The 16,547-nt window shown below is 42.5% G+C and overlaps 1 protein-coding gene across 2 annotated transcripts in view; it reads right to left on the bottom strand.

Annotated features, from left to right (window-relative positions):
* The window catches only part of LOC124130547, a 33,003-nt gene extending 16,787 nt beyond the window's left edge, over window positions 1–16,216 (bottom strand). Inside the window, exon 1 of one of the 2 annotated variants that reach the window (XM_046493662.2) lies at window positions 16,060–16,216. The gene's annotated coding sequence lies outside the window, so the exon portion shown is untranslated. Of the gene's footprint in view, window positions 1–1,078; window positions 1,237–16,059 lie in introns of those variants that run through there. The other variant, XM_046493668.2, reaches the window with a different exon arrangement.
* Window positions 16,217–16,547: the final 331 nt, after the last annotated feature.

Here is a 16,547-nt window from a genome sequence, read left to right as displayed (position 1 = left end):
ATTGACTGGCAACCTTTGTCCTTGTCAATCAGTCTGCCACAAAATAATTATTTGGTGTGTTTTTTCATTTGAAAACAAAATCAACAACACAATTGAAAAATTGATAGACGTTCTTAATCATATTTTTTAAATGTATGATAAAATAATATTTTATCAAGGCCTTACCACTCAGATCAGATAAAACACGCCCAAGTCAATCAAACTATGGGTCGTACAACGCCTTCAGAAATAGCATGAGCAAATCTATTTATTTTTAATGTGCTCCAACGCGTGTTTGTTTGTTTGTTTGTTTGTTGTTTAACGCCGCACTCAGCAATATTCCAGCTATATGACGGCGGTCTGTAAAATAATCGAGTCTGGACCAGACAATCCAGTGATTGACAGCATGAGCATCGATCCACACAATTGGGATCGATGACATGCATCAACCAATTCAGAGAGCCTGACCACCCGATCCCGTTAGTCGCCTCTTACGACAAGCATTCCAACGCGTGTAAACAAGGCTGGAACGTTCGTTCGAGATAAACTATTCTGTCTTTCTCTAAAGGACAACTACATTTTGCGCACATAAATATTAAAAATCCCTGATTACATGTGGCAATTTATATATGTTAGTTAATTTCGTTAGAAAAAAACGTTAATTGCAAGTTTTTCTCAGAATATATCTTTCGGGGGGAAAAACAGACCCAACACCAATCCCAAGGGGGTTAAATGTAGATCTCAGTAGACGCGAAACAAAAACGAAAATGGAATTCTCGTGTCTTTACTAATGAATAGCTTGCTTGTTTCCGAACGTTAAGTATATAATACTTCAGCAGATAGCGAACTCCTTGTACAAATAAAATAATAACGATCTTAACTTCAAGGAAAACTATCGACCATTCAACGCCTTGAGCAATAGCATAAGCAAATCTACTGTTTTCCCTTATGACACATAACCGCGACTACTCCTGTTTTAACGACAATGGTTTTAATCCAGCACAATAAAAGCATCGTAATTATCATTTTCTGAACACAGCGCACGAACACAACAAATTGACTACGGCCTTGATTTTCTCTTTTTCAATAAAGTACCTACCTTTACAGTCCCGGAGTAATGTGTGTCTGGACTATAAAACCAGGGTATATGATATCGTGTAGGTATAGGGTATATCGCAATGTGGTGGTGTTGTGTTGTAATATAAGCTGGGAGTATCTTCGACTTTAAACCCGGTCCCGTGTGATTGTGACATGCAGGTTCGTGTGATAAACAGCTACACTGGATCGTCACGAGCTCGGTATCATAACTTGGAGATATTGTTGCGGGTCAGGATGTAGCAAGTTAGTAATACTTGAAGGAGGCTCCGTATTAACCAGAAAATATATTTCTGAAATTGCAAATTGTCCAAACCGGATTGACTTAGGGGCCGACCATGAAGTATATTTTTTTAACAAGCCTTGCAACCATATTTTTTAATATTTCTTGAGGCAGATGTTGAAGATGACTGAGAGGTGTGTGTGTGTGTGTGTGTGTGTGTGTGTGTGTGTGTGTGTGTGTGTGTGCGCGTGTGTTTGTGCGTGTGTGTGTGTGTGTGTGTGTGTGTGTGTGTGTGTGTGCGCGCGCGCGCGCGCGTATGTGTGTGTGTGTGCGTGCGTGTGCGTGTGTGTGTGTGTGTGTGTGTGTGTCTCAAGAGTAACTAAATGTAAACAATTAACCAACCGAACTTTATGTTGTCAAAGATACGTACAACGACGTTGGAACGCCAGATGTGTGTCAAAGGGGCGGATAGCGTTGTGTTGCGCGTGGTGATTACCAGTGATAACCCTGGAGGCACAATAAGTGAGTCACATCAGCGTTACTGGGGTGGGGTGCTGGTTGAGGGATGGGGTAGGGTGTCTGTGTGTCTGTTAGAAAATCGGTTTTCGTTCTGCCTTTCTTACAGTGCATGACTCATCCGATGTTGTTAGACAGAGAACTTCAACTTTATGTCGTTACCCATTTAATATTGTGTAATCGGTATGTGTTTGACTGACACCGCCTCCTGGTGTGATTCATACGCCGTACACATGTTCTGAAATCTACAGCTGATACCCTGGACGTATCTCTACTCTTCCAGACAACACAAAGTCAAAAAAATAAATGTTTCACGGGCTTTAACCAGTGTTCGAAATACCTGCCTGCCCGACCGTCCGAGACGGGTTGATTTCAACTCGGGCTGCCAGATTTTCAAATCCCCCTGCCCGACGGTCGGGTTATATTTCATATGTAAAAATATTCTAAATATTTCCCGATGATAAGCATTATTTACATGATGTATTCTAGCATATTAAATACAAATCTGACCTAAAAAGTGTTTGCTATTTCTTTTCTTGCATTACTTCATGTTCAATGAATTCGATTTAAAGTTTTAATTAAATTATCCTGAGAAACATAGGATTACAGTGGGCAGGCAGGTTTTGGTCAGGGCTGGCAAGTATTTCAGCTAGCCAGTCCTGTGGTCTGGCTGAAAAGTTTGGGAGTTTCATACCCTGCTTTAACGAGTCACTATAAATCCTGCTCGTCATAATTATTGTCAAAAACAAAATACAAATCAAATTTTCGCGCTTCATATAAAGCAGACTCGGTTATCCATGAAATGAACACAAATATTTTCATAAATTATTTATCATTTATCCATAAATTAAGTCTACTTTAAACATTTTCAGATTGTATAAAAAGAATTGTCCAATTGTTTCTTGGTATTTTGGGTGAAACATATAAATACAGAGTTCCTCCCTCATCGTTTTGTTTTCAATAAAAATATATATAAAGTTCTAGCTCTCTCGAAAATGATGAGAAAAATGTGTCGGAGAAACGCTTATTTATCTACGTAGCCTTACACTTCGTTATACACTGTTGTGTTGAAATCAGAAAGAGATGTTATGGGTTAAGCAAAGTGACTTCGCTTATAGCGTGTCTTTACACGCACACCCGTGAGGTGTCTGGGGCAGAACATAGATCCCAGCAACCTCTGCTTGTCGTAAGACCGAACTAAGGAACCGACCATTGGATACGGGCTTTTATCGAAAAAACATGTATTGTCCCCGAAATTGCTTGAAAAAAATAACTATGCTTAAAAAATTACATTGTTTTGATGTGTTTTTCTTTCAAACATTCATGCTCATGATATTGGATTTTATCGAAAAAATATATTGTCCCCGAAATTTGTTGAAAAAAATAATTATGGTTCAAAAATTACATTGTTTACAGGTGTTTCTCTTTAATAAATTCAGGCTCATGATATGGGATTTTATCGAAAATAATATATTGTCCCGGGAATTTCTTTACAAAATAAATAATTATGCTTAAAAAATTACGTTGTTTTCAGGTGTTTTACTTAAAAAGATTCAGGCTCATAGGTTAAAAAAAAAAATCTGGGTTTTGGGGTTGTTGTTTTTTAGCTTTTCTTATACCAGGCGTGGTGACTCGGTTGATTGTAAGTCGTCCTATCCCAATTGTCATTGCCTGGATCAGTGCTCATAGTGTCAATCACTGGACGCAGGTGTATTGCTTAGTGCCGAGTTAAACAACAAACAAACAATCAAACAACGGACAATCTCTGACCCACTCAGACCTGTCAGAATATTCACTGATCGGTCCCTTCACTGATATAGAAATGCACCCGGGTTGGCTGTGCTAATAGAACGGCCGGATGTCAGGGGAGGCGGTGTGGAGCTCCAGGAATGAGGATAGCCCCAGGCATAGCTGCTTAAATAACATCCTTATCAGACCCCGGTGATGAGTGCAGGATGTGCATATGCTCAACTGTTTATCTGTGAAAGGATTTTAGTTCAGGGCCCCGTTACACAAATCGATCTTAGCGCTAAGGCGGTCTTAACTCCCATATTCTAAATTGTGCTTACAACAATCGGAGCGCTAAAATCGCTTTAAAAAAAGAGTCCTAGACTTTTTGAAATACTATACATGTATTTGTTGCTACATCACCCCGCACCTCCTATTTGTTTTTAGCACTGTTGAACTATTTTGGGCTTTGGGGTAGCTTAGTGGTTAAAGCGCTCGTCACGCCGAAGACCCGGGTTCGATTCCCAACATGGGTACAAAGTGTGAAGCCCATTTTTGGTGTCCCCCGCTGTGGTATTGCCGGATTATTGCTAAATGTGGCGTAGAATCATACTCACTCACTAAAAAAAACTATTTCACTGGCTTGGTAATACCTAATTATCGGGTGTAAGAATCTTGATTATAGCTTGGAATTGGCTATGTGTGACTTGGTAATAGCTGACAAAAGGCTATGTGTGATATTGTATTATCTGTCCACTGGCTATGTGTGACTTGGTAATAGCTGACAAATGGCTATGTCTGATATTGTATGATCTGTCCACTGGCTATGGAGGACTTGGTAATAGCTGACAAATGGCTATGTCTGATATTGTATTATCTCTCCACTGGCTATGGAGGATGGGTAATAGCTGACAAATGGCTATGTGTGATATTGTATTATCTGTCCACTGGCTATGGAGGACTTGGTAATAGCTGCGCATTGGCTGTGTGACACTTTGATACATCCGTTGATTAGTTCTGCAATGAATGAGATCTGGAGGGACTGGGCGGATATGTACGAGGAGTAGATGCGTATGATCATTGTGTCGTGGAAACCCACGTGACCTTCACTGACACCACGTGCCGAACAACCACGTCCCGACACACGGGATTCAACCTCACTGTGGGATGTGACAGTACCATTCCATGTCCCGACACAGGGGATTCAACCTCACTGTGGGATGTGACAGTACTACACCATATCCCGACACACGGGATTCAACCTCACTGTGGGATGTGACAGTACTACACTATGTCCCGACACACGGGATTCAACCTCACTGTGGGATGTGACAGTACTACACCATATCCCGACACACGGGATTCAACCTCACTGTGGGATGTGACGGTACTACACCATGTCCCGACACACGGGATTCAACCTCACTGTGGGATGTGACAGTACTACACCATGTCCCGACACACGGGATTCAACCTCACTGTGGGATGTGACAGTACTACACCATGTCCCGACACACGGGATTCAACCTCACTGTGGGATGTGACAGTACTACACCATGTCCCGACACACGGGATTCAACCTCACTGTGGGATGTGACGGTCACGGTACTACACTCTGTCCCGACACACGGGATTCAACCTCACTGTGGAATGTGACGGTCACGGTACTACACCATGTCCCGACACACGGGATTCAACCTCACTGTGAGATGTGACAGTACTACACCATGTCCCGACACACGGGATTCAACCTCATTGTGGGATGTGACGGTACTACACAATGTCCCGACACACGGGATTCAACCTCACTGTGGGATGTGACAGCACTACACAATGTCCCGACACACGGGATTCAACCTCACTATGGGATGTGACAGTACTACACCATGTCCCGACACACGGGATTCAACCTCACTGTGGGATGTGACGGTACTACACCATGTCCCGACACACGGGATTCAACCTCACTGTGGGATGTGACGGTCACGGTACTACACTCTGTCCCGACACACGGGATTCAACCTCACTGTGGGATGTGACGGTACTACACCATGTCCCGACACACGGGATTCAACCTCATTGTGGGATGTGACGGTACTACACCATGTCCCGACACACGGGATTCAACCTCACTGTGGGATGTGACAGCACTACACAATGTCCCGACACACGGGATTCAACCTCACTATGGGATGTGACAGTACTACACCACGTCCCGACACACGGGATTCAACCTCACTGTGGGATGTGACGGTACTACACCATGTCCCGACACACGGGATTCAACCTCACTGTGGGATGTGACGGTCACGGTACTACACTCTGTCCCGACACACTGGATTCAACCTCACTGTGGGATGTGACAGTACTACACCATGTCCCGACACACGGGATTCAACCTCACTGTGGGATGTGACGGTCACGGTACTACACTCTGTCCCGACACACTGGATTCAACCTCACTGTGGGATGTGACAGTACTACACCATGTCCCGACACACGGGATTCAACCTCACTGTGGGATGTGACGGTCACGGTACTACACTCTGTCCCGACACACTGGATTCAACCTCACTGTGGGATGTGACAGTACTACACCATATCCCGACACACGGGATTCAACCTCACTGTGGGAGGTGACGGTCACAATACTACACCATGTCCCGACACACGGGATTCAACCTCACTGTGGGAGGTGACGGTTACAGTACTACACCATGTCCCGACACACGGGATGCAACCTCACTGTGGGAGGTGACGGTTACAGTACTACACTATGTCCGACAAAGAATATAACAATAACCATTTCAAAAGTTCACAAACACGCGGCTCATGATCACACCAGACAAATACAATGAAAGTCAAAGTCCAAAGGACATACAAGTATAAGCCGTAGCGAAAATACCGCGTTGGGTCAGAACACGTGGACAGGGTGACAACAATGTGTTTCTATACCTGGCAGGGTACCTCGACTGCGGGACTCGATGCTCATATTGTCATCCACGGGTTTGCGCAACACGTCATAAATGGCATTGATTTAGAATCTTCATCAGAGACAAGTCAAAATTCAAAACTAAAAGTATATTTTTAAATTTAAATATATTCAGAAAAAAAAGAAAATATATCTTAATTTGGTTTTGCAGCAAATACTCCTGATATACACATAGATGCATATTTATGTGATATAAATGTGTTTTTCATGTATAACAGAAAACGGATTTCATTTTTTTTTCAAGAACAACATTAAAACACCATAAAACATATCTTAAATTAGCGTTACGCCAGTAACCTATTTTGTTTCATCAATGACAAAGTGACGTCAATTTTTTTTATATTTAACGTATTTCCTCTATAAGACGCCGGGCATCTAATAGAAGCCGGGTCAATTGTTCAGTGCAAAAAAAAGAAGCCGGGCCTCTAATAGACGCCGGGTCGATCAATTGATACAATTGATTGAGATATATCTACGGATATCTACGAACACAAAATATTTCCATTTCGTGACGATTCGGGACATTCGTGGTCATTGTGAAATGGGGGTATTAATAGAAGCCGGGCCTCCAATAGACCCAGGGCCTCTAATTGACGCCGGGTCAAAGGCTTGTCCGAAATAAATAGAAGCCCGGGTGTCTAATAGAGGAAATACGGTACATTAATTCCACTGTTGTAGGATGTGATAGAATGTTGACCAATGGGCGAAGTGGGGTTGGAGCAAACTACTCTTTAGTGATAAAAAATAATAATTAGGACCCACTGGACCCACTGGACGCCCTGCTCCCTCGGGCCTGTCTCGAAAATACATTCCCATCGTGGTGAAGCTGGAATTTTTCGCAACATTCACTCACGCGAATGCCAATATTAGCGTTACAGAAGTGGTCTTCAGCAACCCATGCTTGTCGTAAGAGGCGTCTAACGGGATTGGGTGGTCAGGCTTGCTGACTTGATTGATGCATGTCATTAGTACTCAAATTGCGTAGATCGATGCGTATGATATCAATCACTGGATTGTCTGGTCCAGACACGATTATTTACAGACCGTCGTCTTGTAACTGGAATATTGCTGAGTGCGGCGTTAAACAACAAACAAACAAGACTAATATTAGGCGATGACACAGACTCCATTTGGCCAGAGAGGTCATATCTTCTACGTGATAACATGAGTTAATGGAGAGCTTTAGTTACATGATAAGTTCATAGGTCTTTGTTTGCCACAGTGCATGACGTGGCTCGGAAAGAACGTGATGCATCATGCTGCAGTCATTGTGGTAACCTACACCTCGTTATTATAGTAACGCTCAAGTGGAGTTGTATCCGTTCAGCGGATGCTTTTCAATTCAATCGGGTCAATGGTCATCCTCTTACTGGTGGATTAACTTCATAATTTGATGCGAAGGCCACAAAGGTATCAGTGATTGTGTAGACTGTATGCAAGGACGTGTAACACAGAACAGCTTGGGTGCAAGTCGGTCATTATATTTTATTCATTTTCAAAAATAATAATACTTGAATACGTTTCATTATTATTATTATTATTATTATTATTATTATTATTATTACAGATTAATAATAAATAATGCAGCAAAGAGGGTTCGGGTGATCGGTACAGTCAGGCTGGTTAGGATCATCAGCTCAGGGTCCTTGCCCCCTCTACACGCAGCCCAGACAGCGAATGGGACTTCTCCCAGGAAGCAGTGTCTAGTCAAACCAACCGAGAACTTGTCGGAGAAAGGGAGGACTCCCCAACACTGCAGCCTTCTGCATTACCCAGATTGTCAGAAGGACTGTGTTCCTGGTAGCACACCTGGGTATTCTCACAATGTCAGTCAACAGATTGGGAGTTACCAAAAATGAGGCACCGAGAACAATGGGGAGTCGGACGACTTGGTACTTGGGATGCAAGCGTGACACGTTTTTCCTGAATCTTGTCAATCACATTGGTCTCAAAAGGGACAGAGAATACAATGATATAAATGATTTCATTGGATTTATAAAAAAATATTGTTGGCTTAGATAGGTCCGAAGCTGTATACGGGCCTATTCTAAAGAATTATAATATTATCATTTCCCGTGACGCCCTCTCCATAGTAGTGGTAGTAGTAGTAGTAGTAGTGGTAGTAGTAGTAGTGGTAGTAGTAGTAGTAGTAGTAGTAGTAGTAGTAGTGGTAGTAGTAGTAGTAGTAGTAGTAGTGGTAGTAGTAGTAGTAGTAGTAGTGGTAGTAGTAGTAGTAGTAGTAGTAGTGGTAGTAGTAGTAGTAGTAGTGGTAGTAGTAGTAGTGGTAGTAGTAGTGGTGGTGGTAGTAGTAGTAGTAGTGGTAGAAGTAGTAGTAGTAGTAGTAGTAGTAGTAGTGGTAGTAGTAGTGGTAGTAGTAGTAGTAGTAGAAGTGGTAGAAGTAGTAGTAGTAGTAGTAGTAGTAGTAGTAGTAGTGGTAAAAGTAGTAGTAGTAGTAGTAGTGGTAGTAGTAGTGGTAGTAGTAGTAGTAGTGGTAGTAGTAGTAGAAGTGGTAGTAGTAGTAGTAGTAGTGGTAGTAGTAGTAGTAGTAGTAGTAGTAGTAGTAGTAGTAGTGGTAGAAGTAGTAGTAGTGGTAGTAGTAGTAGAAGTGGTAGTAGTAGTATTAGTAGTGGTAGTAGTGGTAGTAGTAGTGGTAGTAGTAGTAGTAGAAGTGGTAGTAGTAGTAGTAGAAGTGGTAGTAGTAGTAGTAGTAGTGGTAGTAGTAGTGGTAGTAGTAGTAGTAGAAGTGGTAGTAGTAGTAGTAGTAGTGGTAGTAGTAGTAGTAGTAGTAGTAGTAGTAGTGGTAGTAGTAGTAGTAGTAGAAGTGGTAGAAGTAGTAGTAGTAGTAGTAGTAGTAGTAGTAGTAGTGGTAGAAGTAGTAGTAGTAGTAGTAGTAGTAGTGGTAGAAGTAGTAGTAGTGGTAATAGTAGTAGTAGTAGTAGTAGTAGTAGTAGTGGTGGTGGTGGTGGTGATGGTTGTAGTAGTAGTAGTAGTGGTGGTGGTGGTGGTGGTGGTGGTGGTGGTAGTAGTAGTAATAGTAGTAGTAGTAGTAGTAGTAGTAGTGGTAGAAGTAGTAGTAGTGGTAATAGTAGAAGTAGTAGTAGTAGTAGTAGTAGTAGTAGTAGTGGTGGTGGTGGTGGTGGTGATGGTAGTAGTAGTAGTAGTAGTAGTAGTAGTAGTAGTAGTAGTAGTAGTAGTAGTAGTGGTAGTAGTAGTGGTGGTGGTGGTGGTAGTAGTAGTAATAGTAGTAGTAGTAGTAGTAGTAGTAGTAGTGGTAGTGGTAGTAGTAGCAGTAGTAGTAAATTGCAACACAATACCCAGAGTCTATTCAACTGGCATTGATAGCATGTCAGTACAAAACTAGCATCCCATGTGAGTAATACGTGTGGCCATTACAACCATCAATATATACTCGGTGCTCAGGCGTTTGAAATAATCATTGGGTATTCTTTCCCTTCCAACAGCGGTCTCATAGTTTTCAAGAATATTTTTTGTTAAAGTTGATTTTGTATATTATCATATCTAAATGTATGATAAAGAATTTTCGTGACCCTAAATATTTTTTGATACTTTTGTTTATATTTTTTAAGATTTTGCAAACACGAAACTACTTTTTAAGTCGCAAATACAAGGGGTGGTGAAAGGGGTGGGAGAATTTACGTTTTAAGGTTTTACATTTGTAATGAAATACTTAATTTAAACTAAACTAAACTAAACAAAAAGTATATGATAAATAGAATATTTCATGTGTCGAGTGAAATATCATGTTTCTCTCATCTCGTGACGGGGGAAAAGGAGATATTTTCACGAGTGGCGGGGGAAAATATCTCCTTTCCCCCCGTCACTCGATGAGAGAAACATGATATTTCACTCGACACATGAAATATCCTCCTTTTTTTACATACAAAATAGTATTACTACCTTTGTTTCAGCCTATTGTGCAACTAATGTGGACCGTTTTTAATAACGGTGCTTGAAATGCTGTTTCGTCTGAGATTTAAATCTTGCATCCGTGCTGTCCCCAGCGTGTTGCATAAGGTCACAACCGTGAGATATTTCGTTAAAATGTATAACAAGCGACATTCGTCACCACTCGTCCCTTTCCGTAACCTGCAAGAAGACTCGTCCCCCTATCGATGAATGTTATGTGCGCAAATACAACAAACCAATCAGAATGCGCGTATGATTTCAAGTTCTTCGTCAAAGAATCCCTCAGAAATAATTTTTTGATTTTACACATGTTTTGCATTTTAAAATATACCCAAGACACAGTTAAATGTGTTCAATCATACTGTATAATTCCGCATGTCCAGATGTGCTTTACAATGCATCTGAAATATATATAATATATGGGGAAATATATGTGAACCATTACGCAACGAGTTGACAATTGTTTCAGGTATGCCCGCTTGCGCCAAGACGGAACCCGGTCGCAAAAATGGCCATGAGAGGGGCACGAGTCGCTATTCGGCTTGTCCCGGAATAACACGAGTTGATCACGAATGAACAAGCGAGGGATGGCAACTTTGTGCATTTTTCACTGCAGTAGATGTATGTGATACCCACACTCAACCAGTAAACCAAGCTCTGTAAATACAGGTACGCTATCTGAAAAAATACATTGTGTAATTACGCATAGTGTAATTATTCTGTATTGTTTGTTTTTTTAAGTTTCAAGCGCATTTGTAAGCAAGCAGCTCAATACTAGTATTAATGGAACAATGGTGAATATATGTACGTTGCTGATGCGTAACTTATCTAACGCCGGGGATAGGTGATATCCTAAACACGTCATGAGTTATGACACGAAGATAACACTATCATCTCCAACCAAAGCATTATGGGTGACAGTGCGGGCCACAATCCGCTGCAAACAGCGCTAGACAGGGTAAAGTTGATTCTTGTAAATATGGGAACCCTGTGGGGGATAAAACATAAACAAATTCGTTTAATTTTCGAGCATTTTCGGGATCACATTATTCATATCAAGTTCATGGATAAAATGTTTGTCTTTCTACTGATATATGCGACCTAGCCCTCGGTTCCGTGTCAATCCATTGCTATGCTTAGCTAAACTGGGCTTCTGTCTTCTGATATATGCGATCTAGCCCTCGGTTCCGGGTCAATCCATTGCCATGCTTAGCTAAACTGGGCTTCTGTCTACTGATATATGCGATCTAGCCCTCGGATCCGGGTCAATCCATTGCCATGCTTAGCTAAACTGGGCTTCTGTCTACTGATATATGCGACCTAGCCCTCGGTTCCGTGTCAATCCATTGCCATGCTTAGCTAAACTGGGCTTCTGTCTACTGATATATGCGATCTAGCCCTCGGTTCAGTGTCAATCCATTGCCAGGCCTAGCTAAACTGGGTTTCTGTCTACTGATATATGCGACCTAGCCCTCGCTTCAGTGACAATCCATTGCCATGCTTAGCTAAACTGGGCTTCTCTCTACTGATATATGCGATCTAGCCCTCGGTTCAGTGACAATCCATTGCCATGCTTAGTTAAACTGAGCTTCTGACTACTGATATATGCGATCTAGCCCTTGGTTCCGTGTCAATCCAAAGCCATCCATATACCTAAACTGGGCTTCGTCTACTGATATTTGCGATCTAGCTTTCGGTTCTGTGTCAATAAATTGCCGTCCATGAGTAAACTTGGCTGATATTTTTTTTTAACTGCGATCTAGCATTCGGCCCCGTTTCGAACTATGGCCGCCCATATCTATACTTGGCTTCTGCATGTCTATACTGATATCTGCGATATTACTCTGGGTTTCCTTGTCGATTGACAGCTTTCATAGATACACCGGGTCACTGATAATTAAGACCTGTTGCTCCTTGAACCGTTCATGAATAGACTGAGTCATGGGACCAAGAGTCTTTCTCGATCTAGACTTCATTTGGGGAGCTCAACTCGAGTATATTTCTAGTCGCCATATTTAGTGTTAAGTATGAAAAAAGGACATTTTCTCTGCTTATTTAGGGTAAAAATATTTGTTTTTTAACGCCGCACTTAGCAATAGTCCAACTACATGATGTCAGTCTGTAATAAAAAAATAATAACGGAGTCTGGAGCAAACAAACCAGTGATCGATAGTGTGAGCACCGATCCACGCTGTCGGGTACGATGACACACAATCAACCAAGCCACCGATCAACCAACCATCCTATCCATTTGGTCGCCTCTTACGACCAGCATGGGATGCTGGGGACATATTATAGCCCGGAACACCGACGAGGTAATAATTAGCTGACCTATTTATATACACAATACAACTTCAACTTGAAAATACTCAAATTGAGTTTTTGATGACTTTATTCAAACTTAAAGAGAATGATATGACAAATAAAGCGAGGTTTGGGTGACTGAACGTAACTTGTTGGGACTGTCAGTTTGCATAGACCTACACCCCCTTTAACTATCTAATAATTAGGTTCCTCTGTTAATTGCATGCGTTGCGCTTTTATTATCCAAGGTCCCCGTGAGCTTAAGAAATACCTTAAATACATAGATTAGGGTCTTGTTTTCTTATATTTGTAATCTATCACTGCTGTATCTCACAAATTGAAAACAAACGGCCTTTCTCTTCTCTCGCGGGGGCACGGGTGGCCCAGTCGTCTAAGGCGCCGCCATTCGCTGTGCAGAGTTGCGTCCCTTGGGCACGCCAGAAACCTATGATTGTGGGTTCGATTCCCGGTTCGCCCCCATTATGTTTCTAGGTTTGTCAGCACCATATCCGTGCTCGTCGGTTTCGCCGATAACGACTGAGACCTGCATCTCGTGATGTAACTGCAATAACGTGAACAGCGGCGTTAAACCCAACTCACTCACTCTTTTCTCTCGCCAAGCCGCATGCGAACAGTTTGTTGCCATGTTGCCAGGTGATCCCCAGACAACAATTTGTGCCTGTTTAGGGCATGACTTGCATCTAAAGTCAATGATAATAAACATTAAGCTACTCCATATCGCTGTAAGGAAAGATAAGTACACAGAAACAAGGCGTCATAAACTGTTATTATTACGCCACATGTCAACGCAAGCGGTCGTAGTGTAGTGATGCTGTGATCAACGCGCACATTCCAGGGTGTAGTGAGTGAGATGGGGTTAACGCCCCTTTGGACAGTATTCTAGTTATGTCACGGCGTGTCTGGTGCATGTGAGAGGAAAGCCCGAAGTGATGCAGGTCCGAGACGTTCATCAACAATCGACAATGGCTGCACAGTATGGATAACGCGGGTGAAGGACCGCACGGCAAGACGTTGACTGGGCTCCTGTCTACATACTCCTGCGACAATGGCTGCACAGTATGGATAACGCAGGTGAAGGACCGTGTGGCAAGACGTTGACTGGGCTCCTGTCTACATACTCCTGCGACAATGGCTGCACAGTATGGATAACGCAGGTGGAGGACCGCACGGCAAGACGTTGACTGGGCTCCTGTCTACATACTCCTGCGACAATGGCTGCACAGTATGGATAACGCAGGTGAAGGACCGTGTGGCAAGACGTTGACTGGGCTCCTGTCTACATACTCCTGCGACAATGGCTGCACAGTATGGATAACGCAGGTGGAGGACCGCACGGCAGTATAGATAACGCAGGTGGAGGACCGCACGGCAGTATGGATAACGCAGGTGAAGGACCGCATGGCAAGACGTTGACTGGGCTCCTGTCTACATACTCCTGCGACAATGGCTGCACAGTATGGATAACGCAGGTGGAGGACCGCATGGCAAGACGTTGACTGGGCTCCTGTCTACATACTCCTGCGACAATGGCTGCACAGTATGGATAACGCAGGTGGAGGACCGCATGTCAAGACGTTGACTGGGCTCCTGTCTACATACTCCTGCGACAATGGCTGCACAGTATGGATAACCCTGATGGTAGACAGGTGGTGGCCGATTTTCGTAACCTCCGACTGGACGACGCTAAACACAGCCATCATTGGTCCTCGGTATTGAATGACGTAAATAGAGGGTGATGTGAAGTTTGTTTGGGAAGTAAGTTCTGCTCTCGTCAAAATAACCGGATCAGGTTTTCCTATTGATATCGCCCACAGCAAATGTTCGTGTAGATTTCCACATTCCTAAATAGTCTTTAATATCCGGGTAACTGGTATATCCGGGCCTACAATGTATGTTTGTATTTGCACGTCAAAGATTAATTCAACTGGTTTTGGAATGTAGATAACGTTGTGTTCAACGAGCGCGTCAACATTCTACCGAATGGCAGTCTTGCAAACTGATTCGCGTTATTTAGAATCAACTTTGTTTTTCTTCCTCAAACTTTACGAAGCGTATAAATCTGTTACTTGCTTTTCCCATACACACATAGACAATATATCAGCTCCACACAGTGGACTAAACACCTTTTGACCCAACAGTAGACTGGACGCAGTTCCGATATGAATTTAAAAATAACGAAATAAAAATCAGAGTTATATATTTTACTCTTACATTTCGTGTTCCGAATGCTTGAAAACCTCTGGTAACAATATTGTTGAGGTTTTCTTGTGCATTTTTGTTTGTTTACGTATTTAAGATTATTTTGTACATTATTTACATGATATTATAATAAAAAGGAGACCAGTCCAGTCCAGTAGACCGTGGAACGTGGAACCTGGAACGTGGTCTCACTTTAACATAGACATCAGTCTCTTTGTTTGTTTGTTTGTTGTTTAACGCAGCAATCCCGTTATATGATGGTGGTCTGTAATTGTAAATAACCGAATCTGGACAATCAGAGTAGATAAACCAGTGATTGATATTGTGAACAACGACCTACTCTGTCGGGGTACGATGTCACGCAATCAACCCAGTCACCGAGCCTGACCACATTAAGTGAGAGAGTGAGTTGGGTTTGACGCCACTTTTAACAGTATTCCAGTTATATCGCGGCGTGTCAGCTTAATGTGGGGGGAAAGCCCGAAATGATGCAGGTCTCAGACGTTTACCGCTTTGGTGAAACCCACGAGCATGGGTATTGTGCTGACAAACCTAGAAACGTAATAGGGATCAACCGGTATTCGAACCCACGATCTTAGGTTCCTGGCGTACCCAAGGGACCCAAATCTGCACAACGAACAGCGGCGCCTTAGACGACTAGGCGACCCGTGCCTCCCTCCATTACATTGCCTCTGACGACCAACATACGCTGCTCGAGGCCCGGAATCTCTATTGGGTCTGTACAGAGGGAATTGTCCCGAGGTTTTCTGAATGTATTACTTTAAGCTTTAAACTTACAATTTCACCCTCTTTTTATGCCCAAATCAAAAAAAGATTTAGCAAACTACCTTGACACCGATAGTATATCACAACTTGCATTCCACAAATGTATGTGTGTGTTTGTTTGTCCACAAATACTTCAATAAGTTACAATGTAATTCATTGTGAATACGTTCTTTTTAAAAAAGTGATCCTATGTAAACTATTTCGTTTTATCTAAACAAACAAACAAACAAAAGAGTTACAGTTACCAATAAATCAGGTAAAGCAAACAGTAATAATTCATTAATCTCACCTCTGAATACTTTGTCTCAAATCCCTGTCAGTCCAAAGCGAGAGGAGGATCCCACGTGACCTTGTGAAACAAGGCTTTCCAAGAACCGCTACATCCGGCTTCTTCCGTCGATATCACGTGACCATCCTCGTGTCACTCGCGGTGGTGGCGGAAAGACTCATCTATAGTCCGTTCTAATATTTGGAATGTCGATAAGTGAGTGAGTGAGTAAGTATGGTTTTACGCCGCTTTATGTAATAGTCCAGCAATATCGTGGCGGGGGGACACCACAAATGGGCTTCACACATTGTACCCATGTGGAGAATCCTGTCGATAAGTAAAAGCAGATATTTGTTTGTTTGTTGTTTATCGCCGCACTCAGCAATATTCCAGCTGTATAATGACAGTCTGTAAATGATTGAATCCGGACCAGACAATCCAGTGATTGACATCATAAGCACCGATGTACGCCATTTGGATACGATGACATGCATCAACCAAGTGACCGA

The sequence above is a fragment of the Haliotis rufescens genome, unplaced genomic scaffold, assembly GCF_023055435.1.
Source record: "Haliotis rufescens isolate VD_foot unplaced genomic scaffold, xgHalRufe1.0.p SCAF_9, whole genome shotgun sequence".
Classification (NCBI taxonomy): domain Eukaryota; kingdom Metazoa; phylum Mollusca; class Gastropoda; order Lepetellida; family Haliotidae; genus Haliotis; species Haliotis rufescens.
This window is presented reverse-complemented; position numbering and strand designations above follow the sequence as displayed.